The sequence below is a fragment of the Alexandromys fortis genome, unplaced genomic scaffold (assembly GCF_014885135.2).
Source record: "Alexandromys fortis isolate MF-2015 unplaced genomic scaffold, M_Fortis_MF-2015_v1.1 scaffold_273, whole genome shotgun sequence".
Taxonomy (NCBI): domain Eukaryota; kingdom Metazoa; phylum Chordata; class Mammalia; order Rodentia; family Cricetidae; genus Alexandromys; species Alexandromys fortis.
Window position 1 is genome coordinate 493,103 of NW_026068145.1, and position 24,189 is coordinate 517,291.

The following is a 24,189-nucleotide window of genomic DNA, read 5'->3' on the forward strand; positions in this document are numbered from 1 at the left end:
CTGTGTAGCAGGACAGTCACAGCTGTATCCCTACCAAGGTGAGGATGTGTGGCACAAGGCAGGTTGGCGTGATAGATAAGAGCACCCATGGCTTATAGCCACTGCTGATACTGTCATATGTCACCAGTCGGAACTATTCTCCCCAGCCCCTCCTCTTCGCCCCCTAGAGTCTAAGAGAGAGGTTACACAATACTCTCCCTCAATGGAAAACCATTCAAGGATCTCTGTTTCACTCACAGAAAAAGCCAAGACATTCTCTGTGTCTCAGAGTCCTTCTCTGAACGCAGGTGGCCATTCCCTATGCACACCAGCCAGATGCTTGATGCATGTGCAGACACGCGGGTGCCAGCTCACGCTTCGGCCGACAAGCTTACTTGCTTGCCTGCCCGCAGGAGCAGGGTTGACCTGGGGCCCAGGCATCCAGGGGAGGTGCCGTTCACTCCCAGAATCCTTCAGTGCACTTCATTTTCTCTATGATATTCATCGCAAGCTGGCAATTGTCTGCTATTTCTTATTTATTTATTTGCTTTTCCTTCCAACTACAAAGGAAACTTCACAAGTTGATGGCTTTATTTTATTCGTGTCTGAACTATAATCTGTCAAACTGTGCTTTATGCACAAAAGGCTTTCAATCCCAAGTGCATGGACAGATGGATGAATGGATAGAAGGGTACACGGCTCTAGCTGCACAAGCAACAGTGAAAACAGACATTTTTAAAAATCAGTGATGAGACGAGATAGCACTTGAGTCGCCTCAGTGAACGTATCTGAAAGTGAGGCAGGGGTCCTACTGTAGAATCTCACATGCTGGCAGGGGACAGTATAGTCCTGAAATCCCACAATTCCAAGAAATAAAAGTGCAGAGGGTAAAGGGCGTCCATCTCCTGTGTGCCTCAGGACAGCCTCACAGAGGGCCATCAATGGTTTGTGCAGAAGGAAAGTGGTCCTATTTGACCTCTGATGAATAAAAATTAACGTTTTATTTGCATCAATATTTTTCTCTATAGAAAGATTGTATATTTATTTATATGTATTATCTATTATAAATAATAACCAATAGAAGATACTGGAGAGCAACTGCAAGCAGGCAAAGAGAGGAGGAAAATGACCTTTAAGAAAAATCATAGAGAGTGCTGCCTGAGCTCGCTCTCCATGGGCCCACTCCGCGGTGTGCACTGCACACAGCAGCCAGAACTTTCTGGTCTGGAAGACAAATCTTCAAGAGGTCAAAGTGATAGCAAATCATGGAGAGACGCCCCAGAGAATAGAGTGTATGGTGCAGACAGAACACTGTGTGCACCTGCTTACAACCTGAGATCTTAGCCTTTGCACCGGAAATGTGTGAAGCAAGTTCCCACAGTCTGATGAAATGAGCATGGAAAAGGCTGCAGAGCACGGGGCATTTCCTAGATTGTCCATCGTGGAGGCACTGGAGACTGGAATTGTGGCTACAATGCGGTGAAAGAGTTTGGTAAACTCCCTGGACTTTGCATTCCTGATCCCTGAGGGGAAAGTCTTGAAAAGTGAAGACTATGCCTCAGCATTATGGTTTTACACCAAGATAAATTACAAAATTAAAACAGATTTTTTGGAACTTCCCAGAAAGCTCGGTGGGAGGTGGAGGACCGGCATCCGCCCGAACCGCGCTATACTACGCTCCTCTTTCCGCTCTCCGGCACCGGCCCGCTCACCGGCTGTAAAAAATGGTGAAGAAACCACTTACTATGATGTTTTGGGGGGTCAAACCCAATGCCACCCAGGAAGAATTGAAAAAGGCTTATAGAAAATTGGCCTTGAAGTACCACCCTGATAAGAATACAAATGAAGGCGAAAAGTTTAAACAGATTTCTCAAGCTTATGAAGTTCTTGCTGATTCAAAAAAAAAAAAAAAAAAAAAAAAGGAGAGCAGGCGATTAAAGAGGGTGGAGCAGGTGGTGGTTTTGGCTCACCCACGGATATCTTTGATATGTTCTTTGGAGGAGGAGGAAGGATGCAGAGAGAAAGGAGAGGTAAAAATGTTGTGCATCAGCTCTCAGTGACCTTAGAAGACTTGTATAATGGCGCAACAAGAAAACCGGCTCTGCAGAAGAATGTGATCTGTGACAAATGTGAAGGCCAAGGTGGTAAGAAAGGAGCAGTAGAGTGCTGTCCCAACTGTCGTGGGACTGGCATGCAAATAAGGATTCATCAGATCGGACCAGGAATGGTCCAGCAAATTCAGTCAGTGTGCATGGCATGCCAGGGTCATGGAGAACGCATCAGTCCTAAAGACAGATGTAAAAGCTGCAATGGAAGAAAGATAGTTCGAGAGAAGAAGATTTTAGAAGTTCATATTGATAAAGGCATGAAAAATGGTCAGAAGATAACATTCCATGGTGACCAAGAGCCAGGACTGGAGCCAGGAGACATTATCATTGTGTTAGACCAGAAGGACCATGCTGTTTTAACACGACGAGGAGAAGACCTTTTCATGTGTATGGACATACAGCTGGTTGAAGCATTGTGCAGCTTCCAAAAGCCAATATCCACTCTTGACAACCGAACCATAGTCATCACCTCTCATCCAGGTCAGATTGTCAAGCATGGAGATATAAAATGTGTGCTGAACGAAGGTATGCCAGTATATCGTCGGCCACATGAAAAAGGACGTCTGTCTAATCATTGAGTTTAAAGGTAAACTTTCCTGAGAATGGCTTTCTCTCTCCTGATAAACTTTCTTTGCTGGAAAAACTCCTTCCTGAAAGGAAGGAAGTAGAAGAGACTGATGAAATGGATCAGGTAGAAGTGGTGGATTTGATCCAATCAGGAAAGACGGCGTCATTATAATGGAGAAGCATATGAGGACGATGAACATCACCCTAGAGGTGGCGTTCAGTGTCAGACCTCTTAATGGGCCAGTTACTGTTTGTCACTCTATATGCAGTAGTGAATGTGGGAAGGACTGTAATCATATATGCTCACTACTTGGTTGTTGTTCTTGTTTTAATATTCAACTATAGTAGTGTTTTAAAAGTTACATGAAGAATAAACACAAATATAAAAGCTCTGACTTTGCCCTGTATGTATGATGACTTCAATGTTCAAGATGAAGTTTAGTACTTGTAAAAAAAAACTACTTAAAAGTTCCCTAGCATCTGTTAGGTCATATCTTGTGTAACTGATATTAGCTGTGTACATTAGACTGATATGCTAGGTATGTGTTATATGACCCTTAATTGTTAAGCTATGGAATTAAAATTCTGTATTTAAGGTAATCAGAAAAAGAAAACAATTAGTAGTGATATGTTGGTCTGTCTAGTTGTATGAAGTGGACTAATTGTGATGCCTCTGCATTGTATTGCCTCAGCCATTACTAGAAGGTGGCATAATACATAATTTCACCTGTTATTAGTGATAGAAATGATACATTCCTAAAGAAATTTATCATAAACTACTGCTTAAGGGCTTGCTCTTTTAGATTTCATTCCCTTCTGCTGTGCCATCTGTTAAAAGATATATATTATATATATACATACACAGTTAGAAAACATGGTCACCTCTCTTCCCTTCTCTTTGAACCATGATAAGCCCTTGGGTAGTGACTTCGAAAACCCAAGTAATTTTACAAATTAAAGTGAAGAGACCTTGTATGTGGGGAAGTGATTTGCATGTATAATCCAGGAAAGGCTTGCTATTTGACTTAGGCTCCAACGTAATTGCAATTTAATGTTGGTAGTATAGCAAATTATGAATAGCTTTGTTGTATGTTTTAAAGTCACATGTTCACATGCTTAAATCTGGGTATCGGAATTTAAGCAGTTACTGAAATGTATGACTGTCTCCTAATACACTGATTACAAAGTGTTAAAAAAACAGATTTTTGTTTCTAATGGATATGAATAAACCTCACCAACTTCGAGGCAATCCGCACCTAATTCAGATACAAATATGAATGTAGGATAAAAGTTGGTGCTTTTCAAAGAAAGATGACAGAACTGAAAATATCTACAAAATAGTAATACAACAAAAATACCAGACATATTAAGAAACAAACATGCAACTCACTATCAAAAGAGATTTCAGGCAATAAATAAAGATCTTGAGATAATTCAAAATAAGTAAAAAAGGCTTTTAAAAAGCTATTGAAAATATTTTCAAAAGACTCAAGGAAACGAGGGTTATAAAAGTAGACAAACATGAAATATCAATAGAAAAATTAAAACTACAAAGAACCTAGTTGAATTCTGTATCTCAATAGTAAATAACAAAGATAAAAAATTCATTGAATGATTTTAACAGAAAATGGAAATGAGGTGGGGAAGGGGCAGCTCAGCTTGAAGAGAGATCGATAATATTAGAAGAGAGATCAAAAATATTTATCAAGCCTGAAGAAAATATTGAAAACTATATTAAATATATTAACATGTCTCAGACAAATATGGAATAATACTAACGTATCTAACACACATTCAGTCAGAAATTGGGAAGTGAAGAGAGATACTGAAACAAATATGCTTTTTGAAAGAGAAAGAATTCCCTCCCATATTTAACAAAAAGAATATCCTAATAAACATGGCTTCATGGACTCCACCAAGCAAGGTAAATACCAAGTAAAGACTTTGAAAATCAAACATAAAAAGTAAATCTTAAAAGTACTCAAAGGACAAGGGCCATGGCACATAGCTGCAGCTCCATACGGTTGACAACTCACTCGGGTTCAGAAACAATGAATGTCAGCACTTAGTTGAAGTCTATCTTTAAAGTCCTGAAAGAAACTGGACTGAGTTCAGGTCAGAGCTTTCTTGTGGAGCATAACATTCCAGGCTTGGTACCCAGGACAGATAAAACAACAGCAAAAGGAAAACAATATGCAAGAAAAATATCCTTCGGACACTGGAGCTATCAGTTGAGACTGCAGTTGCTGCTTGTCATGTGACCAGAAGGGGCCACAGCAGAGTACAGGGGTCTGAGTAACCTACCAGGAAAGGACCTTACAACCCAAACCGCCCTGAGACTGCAGAGATAATGGCTAACTCCCCCTTGCTCCACTTACACACAGAGCTCCTACGTGCACAGGGTTGACCACTAGGACCGGATAACCTATCAGGGCACTTGTCCCTGGAAAGGGATGAATCTCCTTCTCTCAGCAGCCATTAGCTACCTGGCGTTCCTCATCTACCATTGGGGCCTTCTGAAATTTTGTTAGTAGACATTGGGATGTCAACTGTTGTTCAGGCCTTGTGTGGATGACCACATTGTTGATATTTCATGAGTGTAACTCATCATCCATCATATATAGAAGACACTATCTCATAGCAGACATCGGGAGTAATCTGACTCTTACAGTCCTCCTACCTCCTCTTCCATAATTGTCGCCTGTTTTCTATTATATGCCGTGTGTGTGTGTGTGTGTGTGTGTGTGTGAGAGAGAGAGAGAGAGAGGGGGGGGCGGGTGACTGTGGTGAAGGAAGGAAGTCAGTATGAGAGGAAACAAGGGAAAGTAACGGGGTAGCAAATACAAAAAAAAAAGTGCAATCACACTTACATATTTATTTACACGTGAACTTATCACAATGAAACCCTTCCTTTTGTGCAATAATAATTTAAATGCTCAGGTTGTTATATTGGTACCAAGTTGTATAGTAATAACTCTGGGTAGGCGGAAAAATCAGACAAAGTTGAGGGTATAAAGTCTAGTCTCTAAAGGAGACACTGAAAGGAAAATGGCTTAAAAATTAGAAAAGTGAATTAAAATAAAATGCTAAACAAATTCAATTTATTTAAAGAAACGAAAAAACTAAGAAATATAAAAGTAAACAGCACAAATACAAAATACCTTGTCAATGATAGACATAGGCAAAAAATATCTTAATAATTACATGAAGCATAAGTGACTGAGCGCTGTGATAAAGACCACAGAAATGAATAGAACACACAGGCCCAATTGAGTACGGCCTACAAGGATGAGGTCATAAGCATACAAACAGGCAGAAATAACACAGAGACACTGGAAACTGAGAGCATCAAAAGGCATGAATAGATGGTGAGACTGTGGTGGCAACAGAAAAGATAAAAGCAATGAAAGAAACATGAAGACTAGGGATGTTACCAAAAGAGAGATGCTGTATGGTGACGATGCCGCCCAGTGATGGTGCCGCCTAGTGACGGTGCCGCCCAGTGATGGTGCCACACAGAGACAATGCCGTACAGTGTGATGTTGCCGCCCAGTGACAGTGCTGCCCAGTAACGGTGCTGCACAGTGACGGTGCTGCACAGTGATAATGTCTCCCAGTAACAGTGTTGCACAGTGATGCTGCCGCACGGTGACTATGCTGCACCATGACGATGTTGTACAGCACTTAGGGGGTCAGACCAAGAGGAACACACATAGGTCATAAATGGGATACATGGATTCAAAGCAAACATAACACAAACTACAAATATCTAGAAGGTAAAGTTGAAAAAAAAACCTCCACAATTGTCATTAATAGAAATAGATACCCTTCTTAATTATAGATGTACTTAACAGAACAAATTCCAGTTAGCAATATAGTAGATCTGAAGGCTGGCAAACTACCGGCTGGTATTTACAGATCACTTTGGCAAACAATGGCAGAAGATACATTTCCCATAATTATACATGGTATATTCATAGAGGTAAATCATATGCAGCTAAGACTCTTTAAAACTACAAATATTATGTTTTCTGGTGGAGTACCACTTTAGACTGGGCTAGCCAAGAAATAGCTTCGTTGACAAAAACTAACACTAAGACTCACAGAGATCCACCGAGTACACAGCAGCAGTTTTTAATAACCAAAATATGACATATAAAAGCACAAATAATTGAAAATTCAAAATCTCATTTCTTTAAAAAGAAGAAAAATCAGATCAGAAACCAAAATCACAAAAAGTTTTAAAATACTACAATTCTATATAAATTTAAATGTAAAATAGAAGAAAATCCATAGATGCAGTGGTAAAGTCTATAGCTTCATTATAAATATGAAAAATGTAACATCATTATCTAAGTTTCCATGTTAATAAGCTAAAAGAAATAGCAAAGTAAGGGCAGGAATCAATGAAATAAAAGACTAACAATAGGAAAAGCCACAGGTTCTCCCAGATATCGGCAAAGATGAAGGTAACTGTGACCTTGGTTGATGTGAGGAATCCTTACAAACATCTCTGAAAGTATTGTCTCCCAGAGAAAAGGTATTTTAAGTCAGTCTGTTCACACTATATCAAAACCTTTGCACTTATAAACATTCCATTACAAAAGTCACAGACTGGGAGAAAGGTTTTGCAAATCATAAGTCAGATAAAGGAATTGAATCCAAAATAGAAAAGAAACACAACTCAAAAAGAATATAGCTAACCCTTATAAGGAACAATAGATTTGAAAGATACATCCCACAAGAAGACACATAGATGACCAGTTAACTACACAAACACGTTCTGTATGATTGTGCATGGTGTAATGCAAGTTAAAGTCACATGAGATACATCATCTCACGCACCAGGAGAGGCAATGGCAAGGGCTACAAGGATGTGGAGAAGGTGGAAATGGAGACGGCAGAGCCTTGACGTACTGATGTTGGCGACTGCGAATGGCTGCAAGCCATGAAGAAAAGTGAAATCAGAGCAAGTGTGGAAGCACAATGGTTATATTAAGTAAAATGTCCAGACTCAGAAAGGCACAATACGGTTTGTTTTCTCTCATAGGCGAATCTTCGTTTCAGTCTTTATCTATGAGTGTGTGTGAAAGCCATGAAACTAGAATAAGACCTGTCAAAGGCAAGGAAGATCTTAACTGTTGGGCAGGGTGGAGGTGGAGAAAAGGGGGTCATAGAATCCACGTGACATGAGAGAAGAAGAGGAGAGGGGCTACTGAGTAGAGGAGAGGTGGAGGAAGAGACATAGAGGAAGACAAATAAGAACAAAGTGTGCAATAAAATTCTGTGATTGACCCCATTAAATTACATGTTAATCTAAAAAATAAAATAAAATGGCACTGCTGTTCTGGTAGTTACTTTAAAAAGTTAAACATAAATTTTTAATTTACCATACAGTCCAGCAGTTCTGCTCCTTCACATCTACTCGAGTGACATCAGGCATTTGTAGACACGAATGCTTCTAAACAAATATTATAGAAGTAACATTCATAACATTCATAGTTCTAGAGCAGAAACAACCAAGAAGCTAACTGCGGATAAATGGCTAAACTAAATGTTCCATATTCAGCATGGGAAAATGACTGAGAAATAAAAAGGGGGAAAGTACAGATGAACTCTAAAAACAGGATGCCATGAAAGAAGAGAACATATATAGCATATGATTCAGAAAAGTCAAATCAAATGGAACCAAAAGAAGCATATTGATTAATTGGGTCAGGACCAGGAAGTGACTGCAAGGAGGCATGAGAAAATTGGAGGGGATCATAGAAAAGTCTACTATTTGGCTGGAGCAATTGTTGCATTAAAAATCACTGGTCTGAACATGTAGAAAGAGCAATTTTAAATGTTATAAACTTTTCATCAAATGCACTTGCTATAAACATTGATAACCCTCTAGTCACCCTGATCAAGCAAAACATAGAGAAAAAAAGAAGAATTCTGAACTCAAATAGGATTACCATCAAAGAGACTCCCATCACAGAAAGGATAAAAGGACACTGACTGCCAATAAATTCGACAATCAGACAAATTGGGGTGAGTTTCCATTTTAGAAAGCACCTTAAAAAGCTAACATTAGGTGAAACAGAAAACATTAGCAGTTTGTATTTATTGAAGAATTTGAATTTATAATTTTTAAACCTTTCAGTTAAGAACATTAGCAGAACCAAAGATTCCACTGATCCATTACCTCAAAAATTTGGGGAAATAGACAAAAAATGCACACACTGCATAAGTGAAGGGGAAAAACACTTCCAAATTCATGTTGAAATGAGTGTTGACATTTCTACCTAAATCTACAACAGTACAAGAAAATGACAATTCTCCATCATAAACATAGGGATCCTGACATATGTGCCAAGTTATTCTTAGCCCCAAATTCAAGGCGAGGTTAATATTTGAAAATCAACTTATCACATTAAGCATATTAAGAGAAAAAAAAGGGAAATTTCATATGATCCTTAGAAACAAGAATAAGATCCAACAATAACAAAATCCAACACTTGTTGATATGGAATGGGGATAAAGGACAGCTGAGGAAGCCACTTCCAGCACAAGCTCACGTTAACAATTGAATGCTATCTTGTAAAACTGCAGTCAAGTAAGGATGCCTGATCCCGCCATTCATGTTCAGCACTGCGCTATCTAGGGCAATACAACAAGAAATTTGAGCAAAGATTCACATCCATAAAAATTAATTCAACATAGATCAAAGACCAAAGGAAAAAAGCTGATAATCTCAAAATTCTAATGGGGTGGGGGCAGAAAGGTGGTTCAGTAAATTGAGGGCTGTGCAATCATGAGGGCCTGAATGCGGAAGTTCAGTGCCTACATAACAAGCCAAGCATGGCCATGCGCACCTATAATCCCAGCACTGGAACTGGAGAGACCAAGAGAGGAGGATTCCTGAGGTTTGCTGACCAGGCAAGCTATGCAAATACATGAGAGCCAGGCTCAAAAATATCAGGTGGAAAATAACTGAGGGAGAGACACTTGACAGTGATCTCTGGTCTACACACACACACACACACACACAAACACACACACCACAATGAAATACTAGATCTCTGGTCTACACACACACACACACACACACACACCACAATGAAATACTAGATCTCTGGTCTACACACACACACACACACCACAATGAAATACTAGATCTCTGGTCTATACACACACACACACTACAATGAAATACTATTTTACATGTACTATAGATTAGTTGGAAGGAAAGCCAACAAATTTTGGGAGGATCTAGACTCAACAGAGCTCAGACACTGCTAGTGTAAAGGCTACCATTACATTGGGAATCTGTCTGGTAAGTGACAAAACATCTAAACTTATCCCCACTCTGTAACCTGCAACTACACTGGCAGGTTTTAACCCAGAGGGATAAAAGCCAACATCTATACGATGCTTCACATGAATGCTCCTAGTAGCCCATTCCCAAGATCTAAACCTAGTAAGGAAACTAATTCCTATGAACAAGAATCAGTATCGTGTACTCTGACACTGGTAAATCTCTGAAATAATAAAACAGAAACCAAGAATCAGTATCGTGTACTCTGACACTGGTAAATCTCTGAAATAATAAAACAGAAACCAAATGAAACAGCACAATTTGCACAAGCCCACTTATGTGAAGTCCACCAACAATGGCTGCCTATCAGTATGAAGAGAGAAGTTTCTGTCATGGTGGAAATGTTCTGGATCTTGACTGACATATGTGGCTACATAATATATGCACTTTAAATAATCAATGGACAACATACAAAAGGTCTATGCAAGGTTTATCTCAATATATAGAGAAAAGTTAGTTGACCAGTGTATTTGTCAGAGACAGTTTAATCATGCTGTAACAAATAGCACCCAAATTTTAGCATCTAACAAATAAAGCCTGTGGCTAAAAGTCTATTTGAAAGTAGTCAAAAATTTGTTCATATAGTTTTTTTAATCTGTCCTCATTACAAGGGCAGAGTTGAGAAGTTAGAGTAAAAATGGAAACTATTATTTATATACTTGTTTTTAGATGGGAGTTCCTCTGCTGTCTAGGCTGGCCTTCATCCCCTGGTACTTCTGCCTCAGCCTTCTGAATAGCTGGGATGAACAGCACTTGCTAGCACATCCAGTGTGTACATACAATATTGGCTGACCCTAGCTTAAAGCAACAAGCAGTCAGTTTTCAGCCAAGCTCCATGTTAACCAACAATCAGTGGAAATCTGTCCCAAACCCTTGGCTGTAAGCCTACAGCTATAGCTGACAGACAACTCTCTGAAATGATGCTGGTCCCATGACTGAGGAAAGAGAACACACTATGGAATCGTTCACAGCAGCCAGATGATCTGGCTCCAAAGCAACCCACCCCTTCTCCTTATGACTCCTGAGCCAGAGATGCTCACAAGACCCTATTCACAATGCTACTATCTTAACACACGTGCCCAGGAGTGGAGCAACACCGGGGAACTTGCCAGACCGCCTAATGACGATCACAATTAAGAAAGAGTCAATTAGACCAGGTTTTTATTTTCAACAAACCTGTACAACCCTGCTGAAATACTGCCTTACTGTGTAGACAGCCTGATGATTGAGCTCCTGAAAGCCACCTCTAGCTCCGCCCCTTGGCTCTTTTTCACTCATTAGAGCAACTCAGCACAGACTTTTTGATGGATCTAGATAGCAAACCCAACTCCAACCTCGGCATTGAAAACTCCAGTAAACACAAGGAAAGGACAGATCTCAGACCCAGCCTCCATCCCTTTCCGCAGCTTTATCAGTCTCTTTTAGAACAACTTTGCAGGCTCTAAGAAGAGCAGCTGAGCTTCGAATTGTCTGGGCTTATCATACGGCCCCGGGAGTCCAGATTCTTGCTCTGTCGTCCTCATGACTGAGACACCTGGCCCTGCCATCCTCACCTTGAAGATCAGCACAGTCACTGTCCTGTCTACCTGCCCTTCTGTGAGCAGTAGGAAAGAGAATGGCATGGCTATTACACCAGAACAAAACCACCACACTCCCCAATGACCCTTCTGGATAGGACCTCAAGTATCAAGTCACAATACTCTCCCCCATCACCACTAGGCCACATCACGCTCACCAGACTGTTTTCTAAACACTTTTGTACCACCACATTGGAGCCCCATCACAACGTACAGGCAGGTGCCATGGTCCTTAATATAGAGGCAAGAACACTGGGGCAAAAGGAAGTCAGTTTACTTATACAAGCTCCACCACTAGGAAGGGGCAGTGCTGAGGACTACCCCTGTGTTAGCTGGTACTTGCAAGCATACTCCTAATATATATTCATATTTTATATATATATTCTATTCCTCACACTGAGGACATATAACCTGTCCCTTTGAGAAGAGAGTGTGCTCCAGTGGCATCAAATAAATAAATCAATAAACCAACGAACAAACTACAGTATCTCATTACTTTCTTATCTCCAAGATAGTTCTGAAACACTGGCACTCGGGCACCAATGGCTGCCTGACTGGGGTCTATTTTGATGAAATAAGCCATACTGGGGATCCCCACAATTACCTTTACTGCTCAGCAAAGTCCTCTGATCTTAAGGCATTTAAGAAATGGATATGACCATATATGCCACTATTCTGAACCCCAGCCCTTTCTCCAGGGATGATGGCCAACTTGGAAGTGGAAAGACAGGAGTTACCCCAAATAAAGGTAATTAGAAAAGGAGCTCCCTGAATTCAGCCAGCCTTCTGACACCGTGATGCTCTGCTGGGACACCATATGTTGGACACACTGCACAGGACACACTCCACAGGACACTTAGAGACCTGTGTGTTTGTGGATATGTTCTCTGTGCAGAAACAGAACAGGCTTTTTTAAAAGTTTTCCTCCCTTGCGTAATTACGCTTTCAATTGTTAATAGCTATAATTATGGAAGATGGCATTGCTGTGCGTGTAATTTTTTTCTATTCCCCTTGGTATTTATTGATGACAAATGACTTTATTAAAAAATAATGATAATTATCTTGTTTGGTTGTATATCAATATAGTTTCAGTTTTTCTTTATTACCACTTATGAAATTTTATAGATTGCTAACATTTAGTCCTTTTATTGGCTTACAGCCTCTTGATGGTATAAAAAGAGAGGACAGAATTAATCATCTCACTCCTTCCTTTTCTGACCTCCTAAGCCCCACACCAACTGTTAACAAAGCCAGAGCACACTCAGGCCATGTGTTCATAAGAGATTCCGAGTTTTACTACTACATAATTTTCACAATCAGTTTCACACCTCTGAATTCTCCCCAAAGGACCAATGTGTCACCAGATGGTAGCAAGTGAGAAACTGTCCCCTCACTGCACCTCACACAAAGAGCACATAACTCACAACGAAGCCCCTTCTGCTGCAGCCAGAGTTCAAAACCTGCTGATCTGACTATGAGAATCTCGCATAGGACAGCAGCGCCCATGTTCCCCTCATAAACAAGTCCCATTGGATTAATGATCTCCCAGAAGCCTCAGAAGGGCCAGCTTCGCTACAGAGGGCAGCACACTTCTGGGGACCTGTTCTGAGCTCTCTGTGAAGATGTACATCATGAAGAAAACCGCCCATCTCTGTTTACAGCTGGGTAACCGCCATTACACTGGTAACAGTTCAGTTCATATTCCCAGAACAACAAACACCAAAAGAAATCAATAACACAAATGGAGCCTGTGCACCGTTCTTCACAACTAGTCTGCTGGGCAGGAGTTTGATACGAACGTAAAATCTGAACCTTCAAACACCAACAAGAGCCTCATACTCTTGGACTTGTTGTTCAAATCTGACCTTTTGGAGAGGGAGGAATATAAAAGAAAAGAACATCACTCTGGGAACCAGACTCTACTGGGAAAGCCCAAGTCCACACCCAGATCTTCTATGAATGCCACTACTCCCTCCTACAAATTGTTTTCAATGAAACAATTCTGGCCTTTTAGATGGATTGACCGGGCTAAAGCCAGGTTCATACTCTTTCTTTAATATTTTCTTCATATGTATTAATTCATTTCTCTTCCTTGGAGGCTACTGGCCTCGATTGGGAATGATTCTGTCTTTCCTATGAGCCATTTATCAATGACCGAACAAATGTTTCTTGATTGCAGCTTGGGAAGGGCCCTGCTTACTGGCACCTGTAAAGGAAGCTAAAGGATGCACAGGACACAACTCACAACAAGCCAAAATGTCAGCAGTGCCACAACTAAGAAATCACAGAGCAGTATGATAATACATTTTTATTATGGTTTCCTCACCCAAATCTCTGTCTCTTTAACTAGAGAAGTAATGATTGAACGGCCATCTCCCCTGGGCACAGTCGTGAGCTAGGGACATCCCCAGCCATGTTATGAACCTGACTACCTGCTACTACCATACCAAAGCAAAACTGATTCTCCGAGTTGTCCACCCCAACAGTGTCAAGCCTGATCATCTCCTTTCTTCTTCATTTTGCTCTCAGAGGCCCTCAAGTCAGACGTGCTTTGTGTCAGAGCAAAGACCTGTATTAATCAACAATTCTAAATTTAGCAACAGCAGTTTGAGAATCAAAGAATGGGCCTTAGGGACATCAATATTTGCATGTTCATAATAAATACTTAACTACACATCTGTGTGATGTTCGATATAGTTGCAGAAGCAAAAGAATATGCTGATTTTTGTCAAGTTCTACAAATAAACCATCTGATGTGTCAAGTAAGTACAACCTAAAGTCCTGAGATTACCTTAAGTATCTCCGCGACACACAATTACAAGTCAGCAATGCACACGACACACTCAGAGACTTTTTTTAAGGTATCAGTTAGCTTATGCACTTGTCTCTGGGGTCAATAAAATATTTTTCCCAGTCTGCACATTAAAAACCCATTGCATTCCTATCTGATATGTACACCTACAACACCTACTGATAGACTATTTAATGTTTAAGGCCTGACTCCATGCTTTTTGTATACAGAGTATCCTATATGACCCAAGCTTGATTCAAACTCAAGGTCCTCCAGTGTTAGCTACCAGAGTGTGTGGGTTACGGATGTGTGCCATTGTGCCTGGCCTTTGTGGTTTTGTTTTCTCTTTATGTGGTATATGTGCATATGCATGTGTACACACACACACACACACACACACACACACACACACACAATTCCATGAGCAGAGGCTCCTATAGCCACTTTTTACAGGTTTACAGTGTGCATTGATCTGAAATGAGTACCTTATAGTCACAATCTCACTTCGCTGTGTGTCTGCCTTCTCCGTCTCCACATCTCACACAGGAACATGGAGACTTAAGAGAGGTTAAATAACTATCAAAGCCACACAACTCAGGATAGCGTTGCTCAGATTCAGTGTGCGTGGTTCTAAACCCATGCACATCAACACCATAACAGACCAGGTGGAAACAGAGCAATAGAGAACAATCTCATAGACTTGAACTGTAGGAATACTACAGACCCAGAAAATACACCTCAAAGAAGTGATTAACCTACATACAGAAAGATGCGAGCTTTCGGGTGCAGAATTTGACAGTCAAAAGTGAAGATGCTAAATAGGTGGAAGAAGTTCACTCTGTGGATCACAAAGTGAAGAACTCTGCGTACCCACCACCCACTCTCCTCTCTTAACTGGCAACAGAAGCCTGTTTTTATGTGGGGTGGCATTGTAGACACTGAAAGATTGCATTCCCAGCCTGCCCTGCAGCTAGCAAATGATTAACAATCAGTTCCCTCGCACACTAATCTCTCGGGTACCAATTTTCTTTCTTGGCCAATTCTAGCTGCCAATCCAAGGCCAGCTGGCTCAGAGAGAGTCCTGAGCAAACTTGCCTCTCACCAGCAGAAATAAACTGACGTTGGTGGAAGAGCATTGAGGGCAGACCCATACGGCACAAACAAACCCCACTCTCCTTGAGGATGAGCATAGCTTTCTTTTTTCTGACAGTAGTCATGGTAACTGGCATGTTGTCACTTATCTCGAACCAAGGCAGAAACTATGCATACAAGTGACTTAGGAATCAAGGCCATGAGCACTTGCTGAGATAGGGAATGTAAGGCTGGGAACCAACCAAGTTCTCCAGGTGCCTTAGTATTCTGGACAAACGGAGAAGCAAAGGCCTCCTTAAGGGAAACACACACAGGTGTGAGGGAGAGAAAACAAGCTGTACGGTGAAACTGATGTCTCCAACTCAGGCAAAGCCTAGGAGTCCTGAGAAGGAGGCAAAGCAGCAATCCGTAATACCCTGGCTCTAGCATCAGAGAATCACTTTTAAGGTGTCCCAGTCTAGGTGCATCAGAGACAGAAACAAGAAGACAACAGAGTACCAAGCCACCAAGCACAGGATAAAGACAAAATGTACAGTTCAACTCAAGTCTCTGGACCCTAGGTATCATCCAAAAGGACTGCTAGCACTAAGATGGTGGTTTAAAATATTCTTGGGGAGACCTCAGACAAAGCTAAAGAGGTCTCTGTCACTCTCCTTCAGGGGACCATGGAGTAGTTTATATTATCAAACAAAAGTTGATCTATGTCTCCTTCTTCTGTCTTCCACAAAACAATGGCCAAGGCCATTTAGAGGATCAGCTTTTAGATCGCATCAAGTCACCAGGCTTTTGGTATATCCCAGGTACACAAAACTAGAGTATTTGCGGGCAGAAGTGATGCTAAAGATAGCCCCCGGTCCAAAAGATGCTATATTCTAAAAGAATGGATCGTATATACCTGAAGATATGTAGAACACATTCAATGTTCCCAGGGAATGAAGAGGTAGCAAAGAGAAGAAGAAATTATAAGTTGTAACACTGAGAAGACAGGGAAGTCCTCATGCACTTATGCATAAATTCATCACAAGTATTAAAAGGATGCATGGTAGGCATCTGGGCATTTTTCTAGAATCTTAAAAACAAGACTATTGGTGCCTGGATAACAGGAAGTCCCTGCAAAGTAACCAAGAGATACCGCTTAAAATAGAGTTGGTGGAAGCCAACCCTTAGAGATAACTGTAGTTCCCACTTGAGGAGGGGAGACCTGGCCCACCTGAAGATGGGGAAACCCCTATAGACTCCAGAGGACATCATGACACACCCTGAATGATCAGGGCTAGTGGATAGTGCACTTGCCAGAAGCTCTTTTACAAGCTTTGGTGTTTATGTAATTAACTCAGTCATCCTAACAACACTGTATAAAGGGACATTACTGCTGTCCTCTAAAGATGAAGAAACTGAGGTCCAGGGAGGCAATTACGTACCCTGCCGGGAGCCTAGGCAAAAACCTGGGAACTAAATTTAGCAGTTTGGACTAGTTGGTGCAACCTTTGGTCCCAATGCTATCTTACATTTATGTTTACTTATTCATTCCAAAGATGAATAAGATAAACTCAGGCATATAATCTGAAGACTGATGGGAAAAACTAAAGTGTGCTTAGCCACATTTGTCCTTCATCCTTTCTACCTCATTCCCTATTCCCAGAATTGAATAACTAGATACTTATTCTATCACTGCCCCTGGAAATAGGATTCCAACATTGAAGTGTTCATTAGATATCCCAAGATGCACAGCAATTAACCAACATAGCAGTCAAATGGAAGATTTGGAGATGGCAGTGGCCCTAGGGTACAGAAAGAACACCCAGAACATTCTTTTCTTTCTCCCTGCCTAACTACAAAATTTATGTTGTTTATTCTAACACACAGACACATGCCTGATATTAACATCTTAGTGGCTAGGTTTGGGGTATTTTCCTTGGCTAAAAGACAGCAAAAGAGTTAACATTTATTGGATGCTCGTTCTTAGGTCTCAGACACTCTATGTATGTGTCCATCTCCTGTTTACCACCCAAAACAAATGTACCAGAAGTCATGAATAGAAACATAGTTTTTAGAGAAAAAGACACAGATTTGAAAGGTAAATATTTACCTGGTAGCTAAATAAATTTAGTCAGAAGATACAACTCATGGCCTGACCTCAAGTCAAGGCCATTTCTGTGTCAGCATACCAGGTAGTAGACACCTCATCCTTCAATGCCAGGCATCATTCCTGGGTTCTTTCTTTTCCCCTCTGAGCAACGAGTCTTCACAGGTTTACTGGTTGCTAAATGCTACAGACTCTAGCTAATTCCCAAATTAACTAGATTCTTTTCAGAGCTTGTAAAATGTGCTACCCATTCAACTTCCAAATTTAGCAGGCAAGATGATGACCGCAGCACTAAGAGCGGTGCGGCTTCTTGCGAGAACAATGCGCGCCCCACAGCCTCCTCTTTATGAGGAAGAGGAGCCGGGACACACCTAGGATACTGCATATTAATTTCAACACAGCTAATACCCAAAATGTCCCACCAATTTACTCTTCACTGACAATGTTAAAAGAAAATGATTTATGCAGATCAATCATCTTGCTCATCAAGTTCCACCCTGACAGCCAGCCTTCATCATTGCTATTTAAAAGGCTCCGCTGACAGAAGAGACCGCGTCTTTGATTAAGGGCCCTGTCTGGCTAACCTTTCATTTGAAGAATGATTGCCGCTGAGTGACAAATACTTTTCCATTCATTTCAAGGCAAAGATATTGACATTCAAATTCTCGATGGCTACACTGAGCAGATGCCACTGTTGGCAAGAAGCACAAGAGAAGCAGGTATGCCGCAGCTTTGGGGCGGGTGTGTGAGGCTAAACCGGAAGGACACACATGTAGGCAAGGGCTGAAGGGCTGCCCTGAGGGCTCGGGCCTCCCAGCCACACCCCCTTTCCTCACAGCTATCAAAGCACATCTGTCTGGACTTTCACCCCAGCTCTTGTCTCGAAAGTCTCCCTGTTTCCTCAAGCCTGTTTGGACCCACATGGATACGGTGGACTAGAATTTAATAGAAACGTAGGTGTGTGCAGCCCCAAAGCCTAGGGGTGAGGATCTCCTGCACCCTGGATCACAGGAGCCAAGATGACCACAGGTCAAAGAAACTGTTTTCCTTCCTGCCTCATGGGATATTAAGTGGCTAAATACAAAATAGAAAAGCTCAAGAAAAAAAAAAGTCACTCGTTAAACATTTTAGAGGGAATAGCTCCCTGCCATGGACAAAAGGAAAGAGGAAGAAGAGAGAACTAAAAAGTAACAGAAACATAAGCAAAGAAAAACAAAATGAGCCTCTCTTTTTTCTAAAAAAAAAAAAAAAATCAGCTTTCCTAATCCATTTTAGGCAGATGTAGATCTTGGTCAATACCATGTATGTATAATATAAAATGTACACATATCTTTACAATAGAATGACTTTGCTTGTTATTTCTAAAAATTAGGTAAGTACTCTGGGGCAAATTACTTCCCCAATACTTTTGAGATGGCTCAGCAGTTAAGAGCACTGTCTGCTCTTCCAAAGGTCCTGAGTTCAATTCCCAGCAACCACATGGCGGTTCACAACCATCTGTAATGAGATTTAGTGCTCTCTTGAGGAAGACACCTGGTCTGTCATCCTCATCAATTTAGATCATGAAACCTAATATGGACAAGTTCAGCAGAACTGCCATATAAGGGCTGCTCATGCTTCAGTATTGCAAGGGCGTAAGTTACATTCATTTAAAAATAAGGGGCTGATGTCTGCCTTGCAGAGTTATCCGTAGATCTGTGGGGAAGGGGTGTACATAAGCATATCTGTGCACGGGCAGACACGAAGTGCACAGGTCAGCTTGGGGTGTCATTCATCCTCTGGAGCCATCACTGTTTTTTATTGAGTCAGAATCCCTTAAAGGCCTGGATTAGGTGAGTAGGCTTGGCTGATGGCCAAACCCCCAGGAATTGGCATGCCTCTCATGACCCCCATGTTGGGTTTACAGCATGCCTGGCTTTTTAAATGTTAAGTGCTGGGGAAGGAACTCGAGTCTTCATGACTATATGGCAAGCTATTAAGTGAACTCTCTCTAGTCCTTATCTGCAGATATTAAAAGAAATGGAATAAAGCCACTTCCTCTGACCTAACCCAACCCACCACTTTCTCCTCTTCTCAGTGTTGCTCCCTGGTTTGTGAGAGCAGTCCATGGCAGGTGCAAAAGTAGGAAAAGTTACAGCCCTCCTTCCCTCACTGGGCTACAGTGAGAACAAAAGACAGTGCTAACATTAAAGCCCTTTGTAAAGCTGAAATTGATACCAAAAGATTTGCTATTATCCCTGTTGTTTGCCACAAGCCTGATACTTGACACTCATTATCATTTCTTTCTATCAAAACCAATAATCCATTAATTAATCAGTAACGCTAATATCTCATCACTTGGTACTCCAGTAGTTGCTTCCATGGCCACCTAAAACAAGTGCCCAGGGCAAGCTAGCTTTTCTCGCCATAACAGAGCTGTATCAGATGCTTATTCTAACCCAAGCATTGGGCAATAAAACAAGGGAGAAGATGCAGTATCTGTTCAGGTAGAGCAAACATATCTAACAAAGATCTCTGGGAAGACTCTACAGAGCAAGCCATCACCATGTAGAAAGAGAAGGCTGGGGGTGTGGAGAGATGGCTCAGCAGTTAAGAGCACTTTGTAATCTCACAGAGGACCTAGATTCAATTCCCAGTGGCAGCTTACAACTGTTGGTAACTCCAGTCCCAGGAAATCCAATACCCTCTCTGCTGACCTTGATGGGCCCCAAGCACACATGGGGTACACATACATACATGCAGGCAAAACACTCCTACACATAGAATAATGAAACAGTAACCAATATTATTTTTATTTATTTATTAAGGAGGGAAGGAAGGAGGAGGATTACTTTGGGGAAAGGGTGTCAGCTAAAGGCATGGAGATCTGAGATCTCAACATGCTCTAGCAAGTGCAAAGTGAAATCCAAGACATGGCCTGAAATTCAAGATGACACCTTCTAGCAATGGGGAAAGTAAGCTTGAAGCTGCAGTCACACAGTTCATGGTTTACAAATGTCATTTGTTCCCACAAAGGGTTGTACACAAGCATCTGCTGGACACCTACTCTGTGACACGAAGTGGAGACACAGGGATTAAAATGACTCCTAATACTCCCTCTAGGAAGAGGTAAGGATGCTGACTCTCTCTGAACAGTATCAACTACATGACAGCGGCCGTGAGCGACCACCTGTTCTATTACCTGTGGATTTATCTGTCCATGGTATGCCAGCGAGGGATCTTGCTCTTCTGCCTGGCTCTACCACTGTGTTTCTGCAGACTCTGGCATGGTATCTGGCAGAGAGCCCAGTGAGGTGCACAGAACTCTGTCCATGAGCTTCTGCCTGTCCTTGCTGACTTTGACTGCTATTGGCCTGTGTAACCTGCTGTGATGATTGGAAGCGGCAGGAAAGGTCCCTAAAGGGGAAAGATCTTGATTTTAATCCTCTATCTCTTGTTCCCTGTACTATGCCTACAATAAAGAAGTGGCCTGGAACATGTTTATCATGTTATCAAAATAGATGTTTATGAAATAGCACTTCGTGGTCATTCATTTTGGCTCCAGTCATTGTATAGAAAAGGGATTTTAAGATACTCTCCAGTCTGGCCACTAAAACATCCCAATATCAGCCTTTATCTGGGCCGCTTAAAACAAGGCAGTGAGTTTGCTCACTGTGATGGATATCAGAAGTCTAAAGTCAATACGTGAGAAGGCCATTGTCACCAAAGCTCCAAAGGAGGACCCCTCCTTGACCCTTCCAGGTCCGGGTGGCCCCCAGCATTCCTCGGCCTGAAGCTATGTGACTGCCTCCGTGTGGCTCATGTGATTGGTCCTTTAATGAAGATACCATCCAGTTGATTCACAGCCCACTCTAAATCAAGTCATGATCTCATCCCAAGATCCTTAAGAAGTTTTACCTGCAAAGACCAAATTTCCAAAGAAGATTAACATTTTGGGGTTCCAGGTGGACATTCAACCCACCATACCATGGATGTAGCCTCATGGCCCAGAACACAAAATGTCAGCATCCTTATCCAGCCAGAAGTAGAGGTGGCTACACGAAGTCCAGTTTGCCTAATACTGGCCCTTACTAGGCATGGGAGTTGAACAGAAAGTAAAGGCAGTTTGTAAGGTTATGGATTAATGTGATCCCGCAGCAGAGACAAGCCTCCATTGCCTGCCCTAGCTCTGCAGTTCAGACTGCTTGCAGACCCAGGTCTTGCTTGCTGTGTTTTCATTAGCTTTTAGATTGCAACTCAAAAGCCCTTTTAGGTTTGCTCTTGCTGACCATCCTAGGAATTCTCCTAGAGCTTTGCTTGGCTAGCTTACAAGTGTTTTGGGGGGTCCTTGTTTCCCCTGGTAGTAGAACGAGGCTTTGCTGATAGCATCACTGCTTCTCTATGGTTCCCTGGGGAGATTGTGGTAGCTTTTGCTTTTACTGGGGTGGGAGACAGGAGGAAAGGGGTCGAATGTGAATGTTTTCCAGCTAAATCTATCCAAAAATAAACCAAGAAAAACAGTATCCGGGGCCCACTGCTTGCAGAAGTGGAAAGAATGCAAGGCTGACAGAGTCAGACTGACTTAGGGTAACATTCTGAAGCTCTCCGCATTCCACATTTATGGATCTTAGAATGCCACCTATTATCACAGAGTCCTACCTTACCTAAGACCTTTCCACAGTTGGAGCATTAAAGAACGGTGGGTACATGTTAGGCTGGCTTCTTAGCCTTTGCAGTAGCTACCAGGACAGGAAGTCTGTGTTCTACTGTAGAGGCCAATGTGTTCTCATCTGCACCTCCTTCCCTCCTGGGGCAAGGGGGCTGGGACTAGTTTGAAGCTGTGATCTTTTGCACTAGTCTCCGTTATCTTTGAGGCAGAAGTTATTCCATGTTCTTTATTTTTTTATTTTATGTTCTTTATTTTTTTCCAAAAAGTGTGTTCATGTGCACATGTTTTTAAGTACAATCATTTCCATTTGTGTATGTGTATGTGTGTGTGTGTGTGTGTGTGCACATGCATGTGTATGTGGAGGCCAGAGATAACCTTGGGCATCGATAGACAAGAGCTATCCACTTTTTCTTTCTTTAAGATAAGGTCTTTCAGTGGGACCTGGGCTGCCCAGTGAGGCTCAAGGATCTGCCTGTCTACACATCCCAGTCCTGGAATTACAAGCTTACAAGCACACACCACTCTGCAAGGCTTTTCACACAGATCCTGGGGATAGAACTTTGGCCTTCATGTTTGCAAGGTGAGTACCTTACTTAGTGTGTTAGTTGTTTTCCTGTTGCTCTGATAGAATACAATGAATGAAGAAGCCTCCAGAAGGTTTTATTTGACCTTATGGTTCCAGAGGGGCAAATGTCCATCATGGTGGGGAGTGGGCGGCAGCAGGAGTGGGCGCGGCAGCAGGAGCAGGCACAGGGCAGAAGGAGCAGGCAGGAGCAGATGCAGCAGCAGGAGCGGGTTCAGGGCAACAGAAGCGGGTGCAGTGCAGCAGGAGCAGGCAGGAGCAGATGCGGCAACAGGAACAGACGCAGCAGCAAGGGCAGACCTGAGAGCTCACATCCTCAAATGCAAGTATGAAGCAGAACAAGCAAACTAAGAAGTGGCCCAAAGCTTTCAACTTACAAAGTCTGTCCCCCAAGTGGCATATTCCCTCCAGCAAGACTGCACTTCCTAAACCTCCCCAAACAACACTGCAAACTCAGGACCAAGTGTTCAAATACTCAAGCCTAAGGGGGACATTTTCATTCAAACTACTGCACTGACTGAGCTACTTCCTCAGCTCCGCTGGGCATTGTTTTCTAGTTCATCCTTTTCCATACTCAAATTATACCTTAGAAAGAGTCACAGCATAGTAAGGGGATAACCTGATGTCTGCAATGAAGAGAATTTTGCTTTGAAACATTTCCAAAGAGTTCCTTTTATTCCTTCACTTTGACTGAAAACTCCCTGAAGGTAGGAGTGTGCCTCATCCTACTTCTGCAAACCTCATAGTAAAGTCACCATGGAGCTAAAGAGGCAAAGGGGCCCACTTCCCAGCTCTGAAAATCTGTGGGGAAGCACAGGAACAGGGGAGTTCCCATGATTAGGTCAGGCTTGGCCTCCAATAGAATGTGTGTCCACAGATAGATGAGCAAGCAGCAGTTAGACAGTAGGGCCACAGAGCAAGCCAGAGAGGACAGGGGCTGAAGCCGTTCCGACTGGACCACACAAAAGGGAGGATTCATCTCCACTCCTAGGTTTTGGTAGGTTTCCCCAGAAATAAGTCAACCAACAAATTTTTATTATCTGTTCCCTGACATCTAGATAGTAAAGCAAAATGAAGCAAACAGATAAACAAACAAAAAAGCCAAGCCTTTACAATTGTGTGAATATTTAAATTGTGTGTTGTATCCCATATAGTATGCGTGGGATAGTGTGTGATTTATATAAATATGCAATAGGTGTCTATAGCACCTGCCTTGTGCTGGTCTCCGTGCTAAGTGTTTTACCTACCAGCTCATTCCACATTCACAGCTCTGCAACAAGGGTACAATTGTCATCAGCATCTCACCAGAAGGAAACTAAAATGCAAAACCATCAACTTGCTCAAAATTACAGAACACGTGGACAGCAAGGCCACAATTCAGATCCTGCCAGCCCG

The 24,189-nt window shown here is 42.0% G+C and overlaps 1 protein-coding gene and 1 pseudogene across 1 annotated transcript in view; one reads left to right on the top strand and one right to left on the bottom strand.

Moving 5' to 3' along the window:
- Positions 1–24,189, bottom strand: part of Lrmda (leucine rich melanocyte differentiation associated) — a gene marked incomplete at its 3' end in the record, with an annotated part of 791,991 nt that overhangs the window by 463,630 nt on the left and 304,172 nt on the right. The window lies entirely within an intron of this gene.
- On the top strand, positions 1,718–3,420 carry LOC126491353 (dnaJ homolog subfamily A member 1-like; annotated as a pseudogene).